We start from the raw sequence: 12187 nt of genomic DNA on the forward strand, positions 1-12187 counted from the left end.
TCTCCGCCTCCACCCCACTCCGGTCTATCACCCTCAACTTGACCTCCTTCCACCTATCACATCTCCATCGCCCCTCCCCCAAGTCCCTCCTCCCTACCTTTTATCTTAGCCTGCTGGACACACTTTCCTCATTCCTGAAAAGGATTTATGCCCGAAACGTCGAATTTCCTGTTCCTTGGATGCTGCCTAACCTGATGCGCTTTTCCAGCAACATATTTTCAGAACTGCAGCAGCTGTCAATGAACTGCTTATCAGGACTGATTGAAGTGCCAGCAGGAAAATCATCCCCCACCCTGACTCTATTGTGAAAAAGGATCCAAGAAGATGATGTATACTCCACTCTGCACTTTGCCTCCTGATTCGAAGCACCTCTACCCTAACCCCAATCCTTGCCCACCTCCCAACCCATCTCTAATGGGCAAAGCCACACAAAAAGTGCTTGATTTGTCCTGGCTGAACTTTGCAAACTCAGCAGAAGTCAGAATTCCTCCTAGACTGCCTTGCATCTCAGTCAGGACAATAGTCTCTTGCAACATTGCTATCATAACACATTCTTTTAAAGAGATTAAGTATTTCGGATATAATTAATAAGCTGGTGTTACAATATCATGTTTACAAATTCATATGTAAGCATTTCACTCTTCTGTCTTAATTACTGATTAAATGCATTCTCGTGGCACGAAGGCCTGGAGGATCAGCAAATTTGCACAAGGCGTAGGCTGTTTTGTGCTGCGGTAGAAACTGCTTTGAGTCTGACGGAAATAGCAGGCTAGTACTGCAGGCAGAGTCAGCCTGGGGTGTCAGTGATAACCTCTTTAACAACTGCACCAGCAAACCTGAAGACTAGGAAGACATTAAATCATCCTTTAAGAACAGAATCCTAGAATCAAACAGTGCGATGGAAGTCCAATTGGCCTCTCAAGTCTCATCCAGGCAACTGGGGAGTATCCATCTGGGGGGAGTCAAGAGGCGAGTTTTTAAATGCATGATTCCTAGCCTCCAACCAGCTCTTATGGAGACAGTATTTATATGGCTAGTCCAGCATAATTTCTGATCAATGGTGTTGGCAGTGTAATCGTGTTATAATCCATACACATTTTAAAAGTTTGTGCTTTAGAAAGTGTCCACAATTTGTCACTTGTGTTACAATGAATTCACATTAACGAAACGTTCGTTATAGCAGACCTGGAGTGAGGCGCTGCAATTGGTTAGGTACCTGAGTGAAATATTTAGCCAGGAGAAAAAACAAGCACAAAAAGGAATGATATAAATGGCACAAGGCACTAAAAAGTACAGCAAGACATGCTTGAGCTCCAGACTCAACAGACACAAGGAGCCAGGATGGAGCATAGGAAGCCACCAAGACAGCACGGGGGATCAGTCATTCTTTTCTTAAAAGTAATTCAAATTAATGTGAATGAAATAAATGTGTTGCCGTCTGTGTACGTGCTGGTGCTGATGTCAATGCACACATCATCAACACATGCACGAAGCTTGGCATGGGCAGCTGACATCACCGGCCCCATGTGTGCATGCATCGAGACCGGTGTCCATTTTAACAGCTACTCTTGCATTTGGAGTAATTGCTCCACTTTTAAATTGTCCACCGGCTTTCAAGGGCATGCCCACAGGTATCATGAAACATCCAATGGTCACACAGCTCTTTGCTCAAAAACATCCTTTGTCTTTCTGATGAAAATCCTCTGCCTCTGGCCTGATGATCTGCATTCAACCTGCCAGAACACCAACCACCAGCCCTAAGCACCAATTCCTCACCTTCATGTATACAGAGGCTCTATTGTAAGCTCCAACTCTTTTTCTCTCTCATACACTCCCAACTTTTTTTCCCCAACAGTGGTGCTATTTCTGGTATCACCTAAGCAGAGATTGGTTCTTTCAGAACAATGGGGGAGGGTGGAAGTGCTACAGCAGGCAGCACTGTCACCACCAAGCAGAGATCGCTAGAAAATGGACCCCAGTGATGCGACAAAGTAGCAAGGACATCCACAAATGCATGAGATTTAGAGGGTGAAATTGTCACAGCTTGTTAGCATCAATGCTCGTGGTACTCTTGACCAAATCTACAACAAACAGACAATACAAAAGGGTCAGCAATCCAAGGTACTACATGGAGATAAACTATCAGTAACCATACTACAATTCTACAGAAGTTGAACAACCAGGATTCCACTGTTGGAGAAAAGTTTTCTAATTTGTTGTATCTCCCAGTTTTACTTGAAAAATAAATACTGAGAAAGAAGAGACTGGAGTTCATTGTACCTACTGTCAGATTTTAATCAAGCTAATAAAACAGTATTGTTTGTCAGAAAACAACAGAAAACAGGAGAAGCTAACACTAAAACAATAGTTTACAATGTCTATTCTGTGACCCTGCTATTAGCTACAATTGAAATTTAAACCCACACTTTATAATAGATAGTGGAACTCGTCTCCTGAACATGCCCATTCTTGTTATCACTTGCAAAGTAACTTAAACTCAAGTCAATGATTTCAATCTGAACTAATTGTAGTAGTTTCTCTAGCTAGAGGCAGTTTCAGGGAGTTTCAGATTGCCTAGCTCTGTCACTGATAATGCCTAGTTCAGTTCATCTCCTTAGGAAAGGTTCCAGAATCCAACAGTTACCGAATCTGTATTAACCAGGATCACTCTGAAGATACCTAAAAAGAACTTATATTTTTCCAGCACCATATCATGATTATCAGGATGCCCCAAAGTGCTCTGTGTACAATTAATTGTCTCAAAGTGATTCATTGCTGTTACGTAACAAACAGTCACCAGTATGCACACAGCAAAGAAGGACTAAAATTGATCTATTTTTAATGGTACTGACAAAAGGAAAAACATCAAAATGTCCAAAGGAAGAGGATATTTAACCATTCAGATTCTTTCTTTTATAGAGTCCAGGAGTGATTATTCTACAACACCTTTCCTTCTCATGCTACTGACTGATTATCTACCTTGAGCTACCACAGCAAGATGACTCCCTCCTAAATAAGGACAGGATAGGGTCTCTGTGCAGCATTCAACATTGGGCCTTTGCTCAAACCCTTTTGCAAAGCACTTTTGCAAAGCTATAATCAATGCTTTCTTTACACAGCGGGTTGTGAGTTCATGGAATGCCCTGCCAGTAGCAGTGGTGAACTCTCCCTCTTTATGGTCATTTAAGCGGGCATTGGATAAGCATATGGAGGTTATTGGGCTAGTGTAGGTTAGGTAGGCTTCGGTCGGTGCAACATCGAGGGCCGAAGGGCCTGTACTGCGCTGTATTTTTCAATGTTCTTCTATGTTCTATGCTGTACATTGTCCAACAAGTGTCCCCCGTACAAAGCAGACTGATTGCATAACCAGCTTAAAATCAGCAAATAAGGAGGCCATCATTTAGTTTCAGGGATCTGCATTTGCTAAGTAAAAGGGTTAACCCGCCCCCCCCCGCCCCCCCACTAGTTTAGGGAACACCAGACATACTTCCAAAAAACAAATGTTGTCAAGGCATGAAGAGAACTCTTCTCCTCACTGTGCAGTTGTGCTGCAGTATCTCTCACCCCAACTGGTAGTTGCACCATCACATTTAAAAGACAGCGACTGTGACAACGCAACATCCCTTGATCCGGTAGTGAGGTGTCAATTAGGATTAAATGCTCAAATGATTGAATGAACATGAACAAAGCTGGCAGGTGCAGGAACTGCCTGTTGTGACACCCAACCAGCAAAACAAAGAAATTGGGCATTAAACTGGAGAGAGCTAATAGCTATCAAGCATAAAATAGTGCTCCCCACCCACATTTCAGCTTTTGCTTCACTAAAATTAACACCTGGAGCAAAAAATAAATACTTTGGTGTTACTTCATATTCCAATGAACGTGTTCCTCCAGATTCACACAACTTGAGTTTGAATCGGCAGTCTTCTCAATACTCTAATGTGTTACAAGCTTGTAGCACAATCCTGACAGTGCTGTCGCTGACATATTAATTCAGCAGTGTGGTGTCGCTTACAATAGCATAGTATCAGTGGTGTAACACTGCTGGGGCAAAACAGCTGAGAGGTTCCTGCCCACCTCATAATTCACATCAATCAGAGTCACTGCACAGACACAAAGGTGCACTGAATCGAATATCTCTAATGCCATACCAACGTGATCCGAAAATCTTCAATAGAACATGCAAGGATGCTATTTTCTCTACGTTTTTCATCAAACTAATGTTGTAACCTCAGAAGCACTTATCTATCATTGTATGACACTCCAACTGTATTCTCCCTAATTAGTCCAAAAAACTTCTCAAATTTAATCTTAAAAGCTATATAGGAAGGTTAAAGGCAGAAAAAGGTCTTAGATAACCATCTTTGTTTATCGTTATGCACTGAAGTGCACTCTTTCTGGCTAACTATGTGTAGGCAATTGTTTCATTTCCTCCTACCACTCTCCCATATTCTAGCGAGTCAAAAGAAAATGTTTGTGATTAGATTTTAGTTTTATTTAATTATGTTATCCATGCAGTTAATGTGTGATACAGCACTCGACCCTTCTCTCTCCTGTACATTGCCCATCCAACCCCTACTTCTATTTCCTCTCCGTTTCTACCATTCTCACTGCTGGGTTGAGTTGAGTACCACGGTACAGCTCCACAAATAGGAACATTCTCGTTCAGTAAAAGAGTTTGACATAACTTCTTGTGAACAGAACATCTATTTGTCACAAGGTTACATAACTCTACTCAATCCTGTCCTGACTTGGCGTCAACATGATTTTCCCACTCCCAATACCCCTTCCCTCCATCATTCAAAAGCTCTTCTTAACATTTTCTAAAGGACTTCTTTCAGAGTTCTAGGGGCCTCTTCAAATAATCATCAAATTCTCTTTTGAGTCTTTTCCTCATGTCATCATTGATCTCACTGTCCGTCACCTTAAATCAGAGTTCTCCAGTTCTCGACCTGCTACAGTGGGCACAGCTTTTCCTCCATCTGTTCTGTCCACATCCCTAAGCGTTTTCACACCTCTATATCATCTCTTTTCCAAGAGGACAAACTTAGCTTCTCCAACCTGCACCACAGAAGTCCCTCATCCCAAGATTTATCATCATAATTGTTTCTGCACCCTCTCTAATACTACCATACAGTATAGTCTGCAATGGAATTTTACCTTCCCCAAACAAACATCCTGTCTCCAGAAGAGATAATAAAATAAAAACACAATCAAAAGAGAAATGGTCTCATTCAATTTGAGAAACTAATGAAGTTTGCTGTCTTTGAGTTGTCAGGCGTAGAAAGTTACAAATAAATGGATATTTTTTCCCTTGTTGCCATTTAGTTCAGTACTGAAATACCTGAGGGACCCGGAACAATATATGAAAAAAATACATCATCCAGATTTAGTGTTTCTGCTGGCTTCATTGCACCAAGCTTGAAGTTGGCACTCCTTCTGAATAATCCATTTGTCTTAGTGGGAAAAAAAGCTCGGCTCCCTAAAAGCTGTGCAACTGTTCAGAATGCTGCATAGCAAAATCCAAAGCCCCAGCACTGTCACCAGTAGGGACAGAGTTACCTGATTGCAGCCATCACAGTTAACTGGACAATACAACTAAACTCAAAGCATAGAGAGGAGGCAAGTCAGCTAAAGTTCTCACATGCGATTAGTGTGATAACAGGAGTACGCTGAGTTGCACATCCCTGAATTACAATCTTCACCCACAGTCGGCTGCTGGACAGTCCTCGTTCATCCAGTTCAAACCTGTTCTCCCTTCTCCTCACAGGTATACCAATGATTGGGTTATCTCCCTCAACCTATAACCCTTTAGCTTTCTTGTGTACTCTCACTTTCTGAAGCTCAGTGTATCACACGGTTCTGGCTTTGTATGCCCCTTATTTTCCAGGTTTCTCACTTTCAGGCACATTTTCCATGCCCATTATTTAGAGCTGGCTCTCAATTGCAGTTTGCAGAACGTTGCATATAATTGCACAGTATCATACTTTGGACGGAACTTCAAAAAGCGGCCTCTGATTTGGACTCTATTCCCCACCACATCGGTTGTGATCTAGGCAGTACTATTAGAAGATCCTGAGGTCTCCAAAGAGATAAGCAAAAAAATCTAGGTTGATGCAACATTGCAATATAGAACAATACTACACCGTTGGAAGTGTTATTGAGATGTCTGCATGCTTGCACTGATTATAAGATCCCTTGACTGTTTTCAAAAAGGAAGCAAAATCTCTTTGATATTCTTCCAAAAAATTGATCCTTAAATGAATATCTCAAAATTAATTCATGTGGTCATTTGGTTTCGTACCATTTGTGGGAGTTTGATGCATACAAATTGGCTGTCACATTTCTCACATTGCCTTAACATAGACAACATTTAAAATGTTTTCTGTCTGAAAAATGCTTTGCTAACATTTGTTGTTCATGAAAGGTGTTCTTTAAAATCACAGCCTTCTTTCTTTGATTATATAGTTGATATCAGACATGCAAAATATGAAATTATAAATAGAGACTTCCTGAAGAACTCATTCCTACCTTAATGCTTCTAATGCATATCACATAATGTATAGTGTTTGAACCGAACAGATTCAAGATTTGTTTTCAAAGACTCACATAACAATGTATTTTTTGTCTCACCCCCACAGGGTGTTGCCATCATTGGCAAACTGAAAGAAGAGCAGCCAAGCACAGTGCCTGGAGTAGGACGAGTTCATATTATATGCACTTGGAACTGTAAGGAAAGGTTTGTATGACAACTAAGGACCTACCATTCCAAAAACAATTACTACAAGTAAAACACTTTGGGGCACAGTTTATTCCTGACAATACGAAGATTGATCTGCATCAGTTATGCAGCAATTTGAATTAAGATTTAGATTACTTACAGTGTGGAAACAGGGCCTTTAGCCCAACAAGTCCACTCCGACCCTCTGAAGAGCAACCCACCCAGACTCATTTCCCTCTTCACCTAACACTATAGGCAATTTAGCATGGTCAATTCACCTAACATGCATATTTCTTTAGAAAGTGGGGGGAAACCAGAGCACCCGGAGGAAACCCACGCAGACACAGGGAGAATATGCAAACTCCACACAGATTTGAACCCGGGTCTATGGCGCTGTGAGATAGCAGTGCTAACCACTGTGCCATCATGCCGTCCCCAAAGAAGTAGAAAAACTACAAGCTGGAAACTCAAATCCCAAAAAACTTGAATTATTAGATTGTCTGAGTAAGACTACTGGACTAAGACAACAGTTCAAAATTAGAATTTAGATAATCCATCACTGATCACAAGCTTGTCAGATGAGATTCTCAATACACTCAGCTGGGAGACTGACTTAGCCTCAAAAAGCTTCAAAATTGGGAACACAAAATATAGACTAGCAGAGTGTTTTACAGAGTACCTACATTCTGTCTGGAAGAATGACCCTGAAACCGCCATTTCAACATAACACCATGTTCCTTGGCCAATATCTCTGTCTCAGGATTGGTGCTGTGCTCCAGTTAGGATCAGTATGATCTGGAAGAATAGCATATCATTTTCTCTTCAGAGACCCTGCAGCCTTCTGGACTCACTGTCGAGTTCAATCATTTTAGGGCCTAAGTACCTTCTCCCATGTCCTTACCTAAACCACCACACATCAGACATTGTCATTATACAGACTTCTACCACAAACAGAGTTGAAAAATGTGGTGCTGGAAAAACATAGCAGGCCAGGCAGCATCCGAGGAGCAGGAGAATCGACGTTTCAGGCATAAGCCCTTCTTCAGGGCTTATGCCTGAAACGTCGATTCTCCTGCTCCTCAGATGCTGCCTGGCCTGCTGTGTTTTTCCAGCACATTTTCCAACTCTGGTCTCCAGCATCTGCAGTCCTCACTTTCTCCTAGTTGATCTGCTACCACGAACATCCCATTGTCAGCCGCGGACAATCCCAATTAGTAATGAATGATTTCAAACTGAACAGCACCCATTCTTTTGTCTGACCAACTGTCGTTCTGTCTCTCTACCTCCATCTTCACCTGTTGTTTACTCCTTCCCTCTCCCCACACCCGAACTTCGGCATACATACCAACCCTTTCTTGGCTAAAATCGATTCTGAAGAAGAATCACTGGACCTGAAACATTAACTCTGTTTTCTATCCACAAATGCTGCCAAACCCATTGAGTTTTTCCTACAATTTCTGATTTTTTTTTAATTTTGAAAAGGACTGAGTTTTGGAAACTGAGTGACTTATTTACAATAAATTAACAAAACACGTTTATTTAATGATTCAAGGCTATGGTATGTACTGAAATCTCTGAAATAAAACATGAATCTGCGGATAATGTTACTTGCACGACTGCCTCACCTGTTAAAAGGGCATGTCTGAGAAATGAAAAAGGAGGCACTGAAAACCACATATGTGGCCCTTGAGAAAATCTCAAGCTAAGCTCTTGCAAAAAGGTTGCTTCGCTCCTGTTGTCAGGTAACCATGCTGGAGTAATTTGTTTTGGAAGATATAATAATATCGCACAACTTTGGAAATGTATTGGTCTAATTTTTATTCCAATGAATCAATGTTAATAACATTAGCAAGTTTTACCACACCATCACCCAAAATGGAACAGAGTTACTGAATTATGATGCTACATTTGATGAGCTCAATGTGGATTCAGAATGGCTGCATTGCCTTAATGTCATAGAGTGAGGGTAGGGTTTGGAGGAGGAGAGGTGAAACCACTTCTTTTCTGGTACCCATTTGAAAAAATCCAAGAGATATCTATTCGCACATTGCTTGCTACATCCAAATATGAAGCGATAATAGCAAGAAAAAAGATGGGTTTGTGTCTTGGTTAAATACAAATATGCCCCAATGAAATAATGAAAGCAAACAGCACCCTAATTAAGTTGCTTCATGTTACTGTTATGTGCTATTCTTGTTGCTTTCCACCCTGCAGATAATAATGATTGCAGAAATAAGGCTAATCCCAATGCTGCAGTCTGGCTTCTTAGCCTGAATAGTCTCAGAGAAATTCTTATTTATGTGTATACACAAATGCACAGACATCAATATGTCTGCAAATATGTGCACACATTTGTGTATAATGTATGCATGCACTCATATGCATATAAATGTGCATACACATTTGTACACAAAAACATATGTACATATATACATTTCACATATGCACATATCTATATGCATATATAATATAGATGTATGTAACCAGAATCACATTTTAATGCTCATGCATATATGGATATATAAACACCTATTTTTATTCACATTCACACAGGCACACATGCAAGTCCACACAGAACAATGTCAATAACATGTATGTGCACATGCATGCATCCATGCACACATGCACTTATTCACAAACTCAGGTACCCACAGAAGAATACATACATATTTGCATACAGACATAGTGGCATAAATGCATGTAAATGCATATTACACACATTAGATGTCCGAACATTCTGTGGACACATTGATATATAAATTAATAGATATTGCATTTATGTACATGTATAAACACAGTCACATACTGACTGACAAGTTAATGGTCAACGTATTTCGTTAACAATCACAGTGTACTACAAGTGAGGCAGGTAAGATCGAAAGGGGCTACGCAATATTTAAGGCATGATTTGATGCACGGTACGTGGTCTGAATGATATCATAAGCATATATAATATAGATCCTGATGATGTGGTACATTTCAATGTAAATAGAACTTTTTTTATATATAAATCAAGCTTCAATATCAATAGACAAGCCAAGACGGAATAACACCACCAGGTAATACAGAAGAAAAAAAATCTAAAGCAATCACACAACGAGACGGTGATGATATCTAACCTCAATTTTCTTTTTCTCCTCTATCGAAAGCTTACTAGGTCCCTCTACATTTTAACTTACAGTCAACCCCCAGCTTAAAAAAAACACATTAATAACTCACAATGCCAAGATACGTTCAATGCATAACTTTAAATAAAAGACTGATATTAGGTTTGACGGGAATAAAATATGACTTTACTCAAACTACTTGTTTATACCAGGACTGAGCTTTCAGATTCCCTTGTATCTCTGGAAGAGCAAGCGGGTTTAATGCTTAAAAGTCAATTGGCTGTGTAGTATCGTACAGCCTTGCTGTTTATGCATTTCGTTGTCTGACACACTAAGTCGCCTACACTGTCGCCTCCAGTTGCTCCTTGTGTCATGTTGCAACCCGCAGTAAAACAACGCCACCGACTGCAAACACAGCCAGCCCCAGATTAACACTGAATTCATCAGTCCACTACAATGCGTGCTGCTCCCGCTAAACCATTACAATATCTTCCAAATTATCCTTCAAATGACGTGACATACGCATTTTGCAAAGTTGATCCTCATCTTCTCCGCATTGTGCCAACTTATGTAATGACATTGATACAATTTTCCCTATGAACACGTGGACGAAACCATTACTGTACCTATAGGTCATCACAATCACTCCCTCCTACCTGTTTCCAGGGATCTGTACGATTTTCTTTTTGTCGTCCCTTCCAAAAGAAAGCTTGGCTCTCCTTTTCTGTTATTTCACTCTTAGTTGGTCAATGTTCCTGTTGCCATGGTTATCTTTCTCTTTCCAGAATAGAGAATGTTTCACATGTTGCCCTCCTCTGGATCAGACTCTCTCTCTCTCTATTGCTAGTGCCCTGTCTCGCTGGGTACTGGAGATCTCTGTTGTGAAGGAAATCTCTTCTGGACTGCTGACGTCACGTCAGTCACAGCAACAACTAAAACACGGCATCCAAAATGATGAGAAAGTGAAGGAGAGTGCGGCCAACTGCACCAACACCCGGAGTTCTCTCAGCTTATCCTGATTTCTGCCTGCCCGATCCCCTGGTGGGTCTGCTTCCTGAGCATCTCCCACGGTGTGTTCGCGTTCCTCCGAATTACACACCGAAAGCAGCAGTTAGCAAGCGCACCGACCAGTTGTGGCTAGCCTGCATTTTTGGCCCGTTCACACAAAGAGAAAGAGTGTGTGTGTGTTTTTTTGTATTCATTCAAGGAATGTGAGCCTCTCTCGATCTGGCATTTAATGCCCAGACCACAGTTGCCCCTTGAGCCGATGATAGTGAGCTCCCTTCTTGATCCTCTGCAGTCCATGTGCTGTAGGTACACCACAATGCCATTAGGGGTGGAGATCCAGAATTATGGCCCAGTACCATTGAAGGAACCGTGATATATTTCTACATCATGGTGTATGGCTTGGAGGGGGATTTGCAAATGGTGGTGTTCCCATGTCCTTGTCCTTCCTGGAATTTTGGTTAAAATCTGCAGTGTGTCTTAGAGATGATACAAACTGCTGCTTCTAAGCATTGGTGGGAGAGGCAGTGGGAGTTGGTGGATGTGGTGCCAATCAAGCAGCTGCTTTGACCTGGACAATGTGGAGTTTCTCGAGTGTTCTTGAAACTGCATTCATATAGGACAGATGTCAGAGGTAATTTCTTTACTCAGAGAGTAATAAGGGTATGCTTTGCCTGAAATAGTGGTAGATTCGCCAACTTTAAGTACATTTAAGTCGTCATTGGATAAGCATATGGACATACATGGAATAGTGTAGGTTAGATGGGCTTCAAATTGTTATGACAGGTCAGCGCAACATCGAGGGCCGAAGGGTCTGTACTGCGCTGTAATGTTCTGTGTTCTATAGAGAAGTGGGGAGAACTCCGTCATATGCCTGGATGGAGTATAGTGCAGAATATCATGTAACAGGTCTGAGACTGATCAGTATGTGCCAGTTAACTCAGTTGACTAGGCAACTGGTTTATGAGGTAACAGTGTGGGTTCAATTCCTACACCAGCTGAGGTCACTATGATGATCCTACCTTGGTAACCTCACCACCAGTCAAATCTCTTTAATGAGAGAGTGGCTATCTGATGACTTTAACTATAATTTAAAAGAGTAAAGAAATGTGGGTGTTCTTGTACAGCACCAGTAACTGAGAAAAGCAATATGCTGATGCAGCAAGCTATATTTTGACTTTCTGGATCAGTGGTGCTGGAAGAGCACAGCAGTTCAGGCAGCATCCAACGAGCAACGAAATTGACATTTCGGGCAAAAGCCCTTCATCAGGAATAAAGGCAGAGAGACTGAAGCGTGGAGAGATAAGCTAGGGAAGGGTGGGGGTGGGGAAAGAGTAGCATAGAGTACAATGGG

The 12187-nt window shown here is 41.3% G+C and overlaps 1 protein-coding gene across 2 annotated transcripts in view; it reads right to left on the reverse strand.

The window, feature by feature from the left end:
- Window positions 1-10679, reverse strand: part of LOC132815497 (protein FAM135B-like) — a 369978-nt gene extending 359299 nt beyond the window's left edge. For both annotated transcript variants that reach the window (XM_060824465.1, XM_060824467.1), the window contains exon 1: window positions 10485-10679. The gene's annotated coding sequence lies outside the window, so the exon portion shown is untranslated. The remainder of the gene's footprint in view (window positions 1-10484) is intronic.
- Between the last annotated feature and the right edge of the window lie 1508 nt (window positions 10680-12187).

The sequence above is a fragment of the Hemiscyllium ocellatum genome, chromosome 4 (assembly GCF_020745735.1).
Source record: "Hemiscyllium ocellatum isolate sHemOce1 chromosome 4, sHemOce1.pat.X.cur, whole genome shotgun sequence".
Lineage (NCBI taxonomy): Eukaryota > Metazoa > Chordata > Chondrichthyes > Orectolobiformes > Hemiscylliidae > Hemiscyllium > Hemiscyllium ocellatum.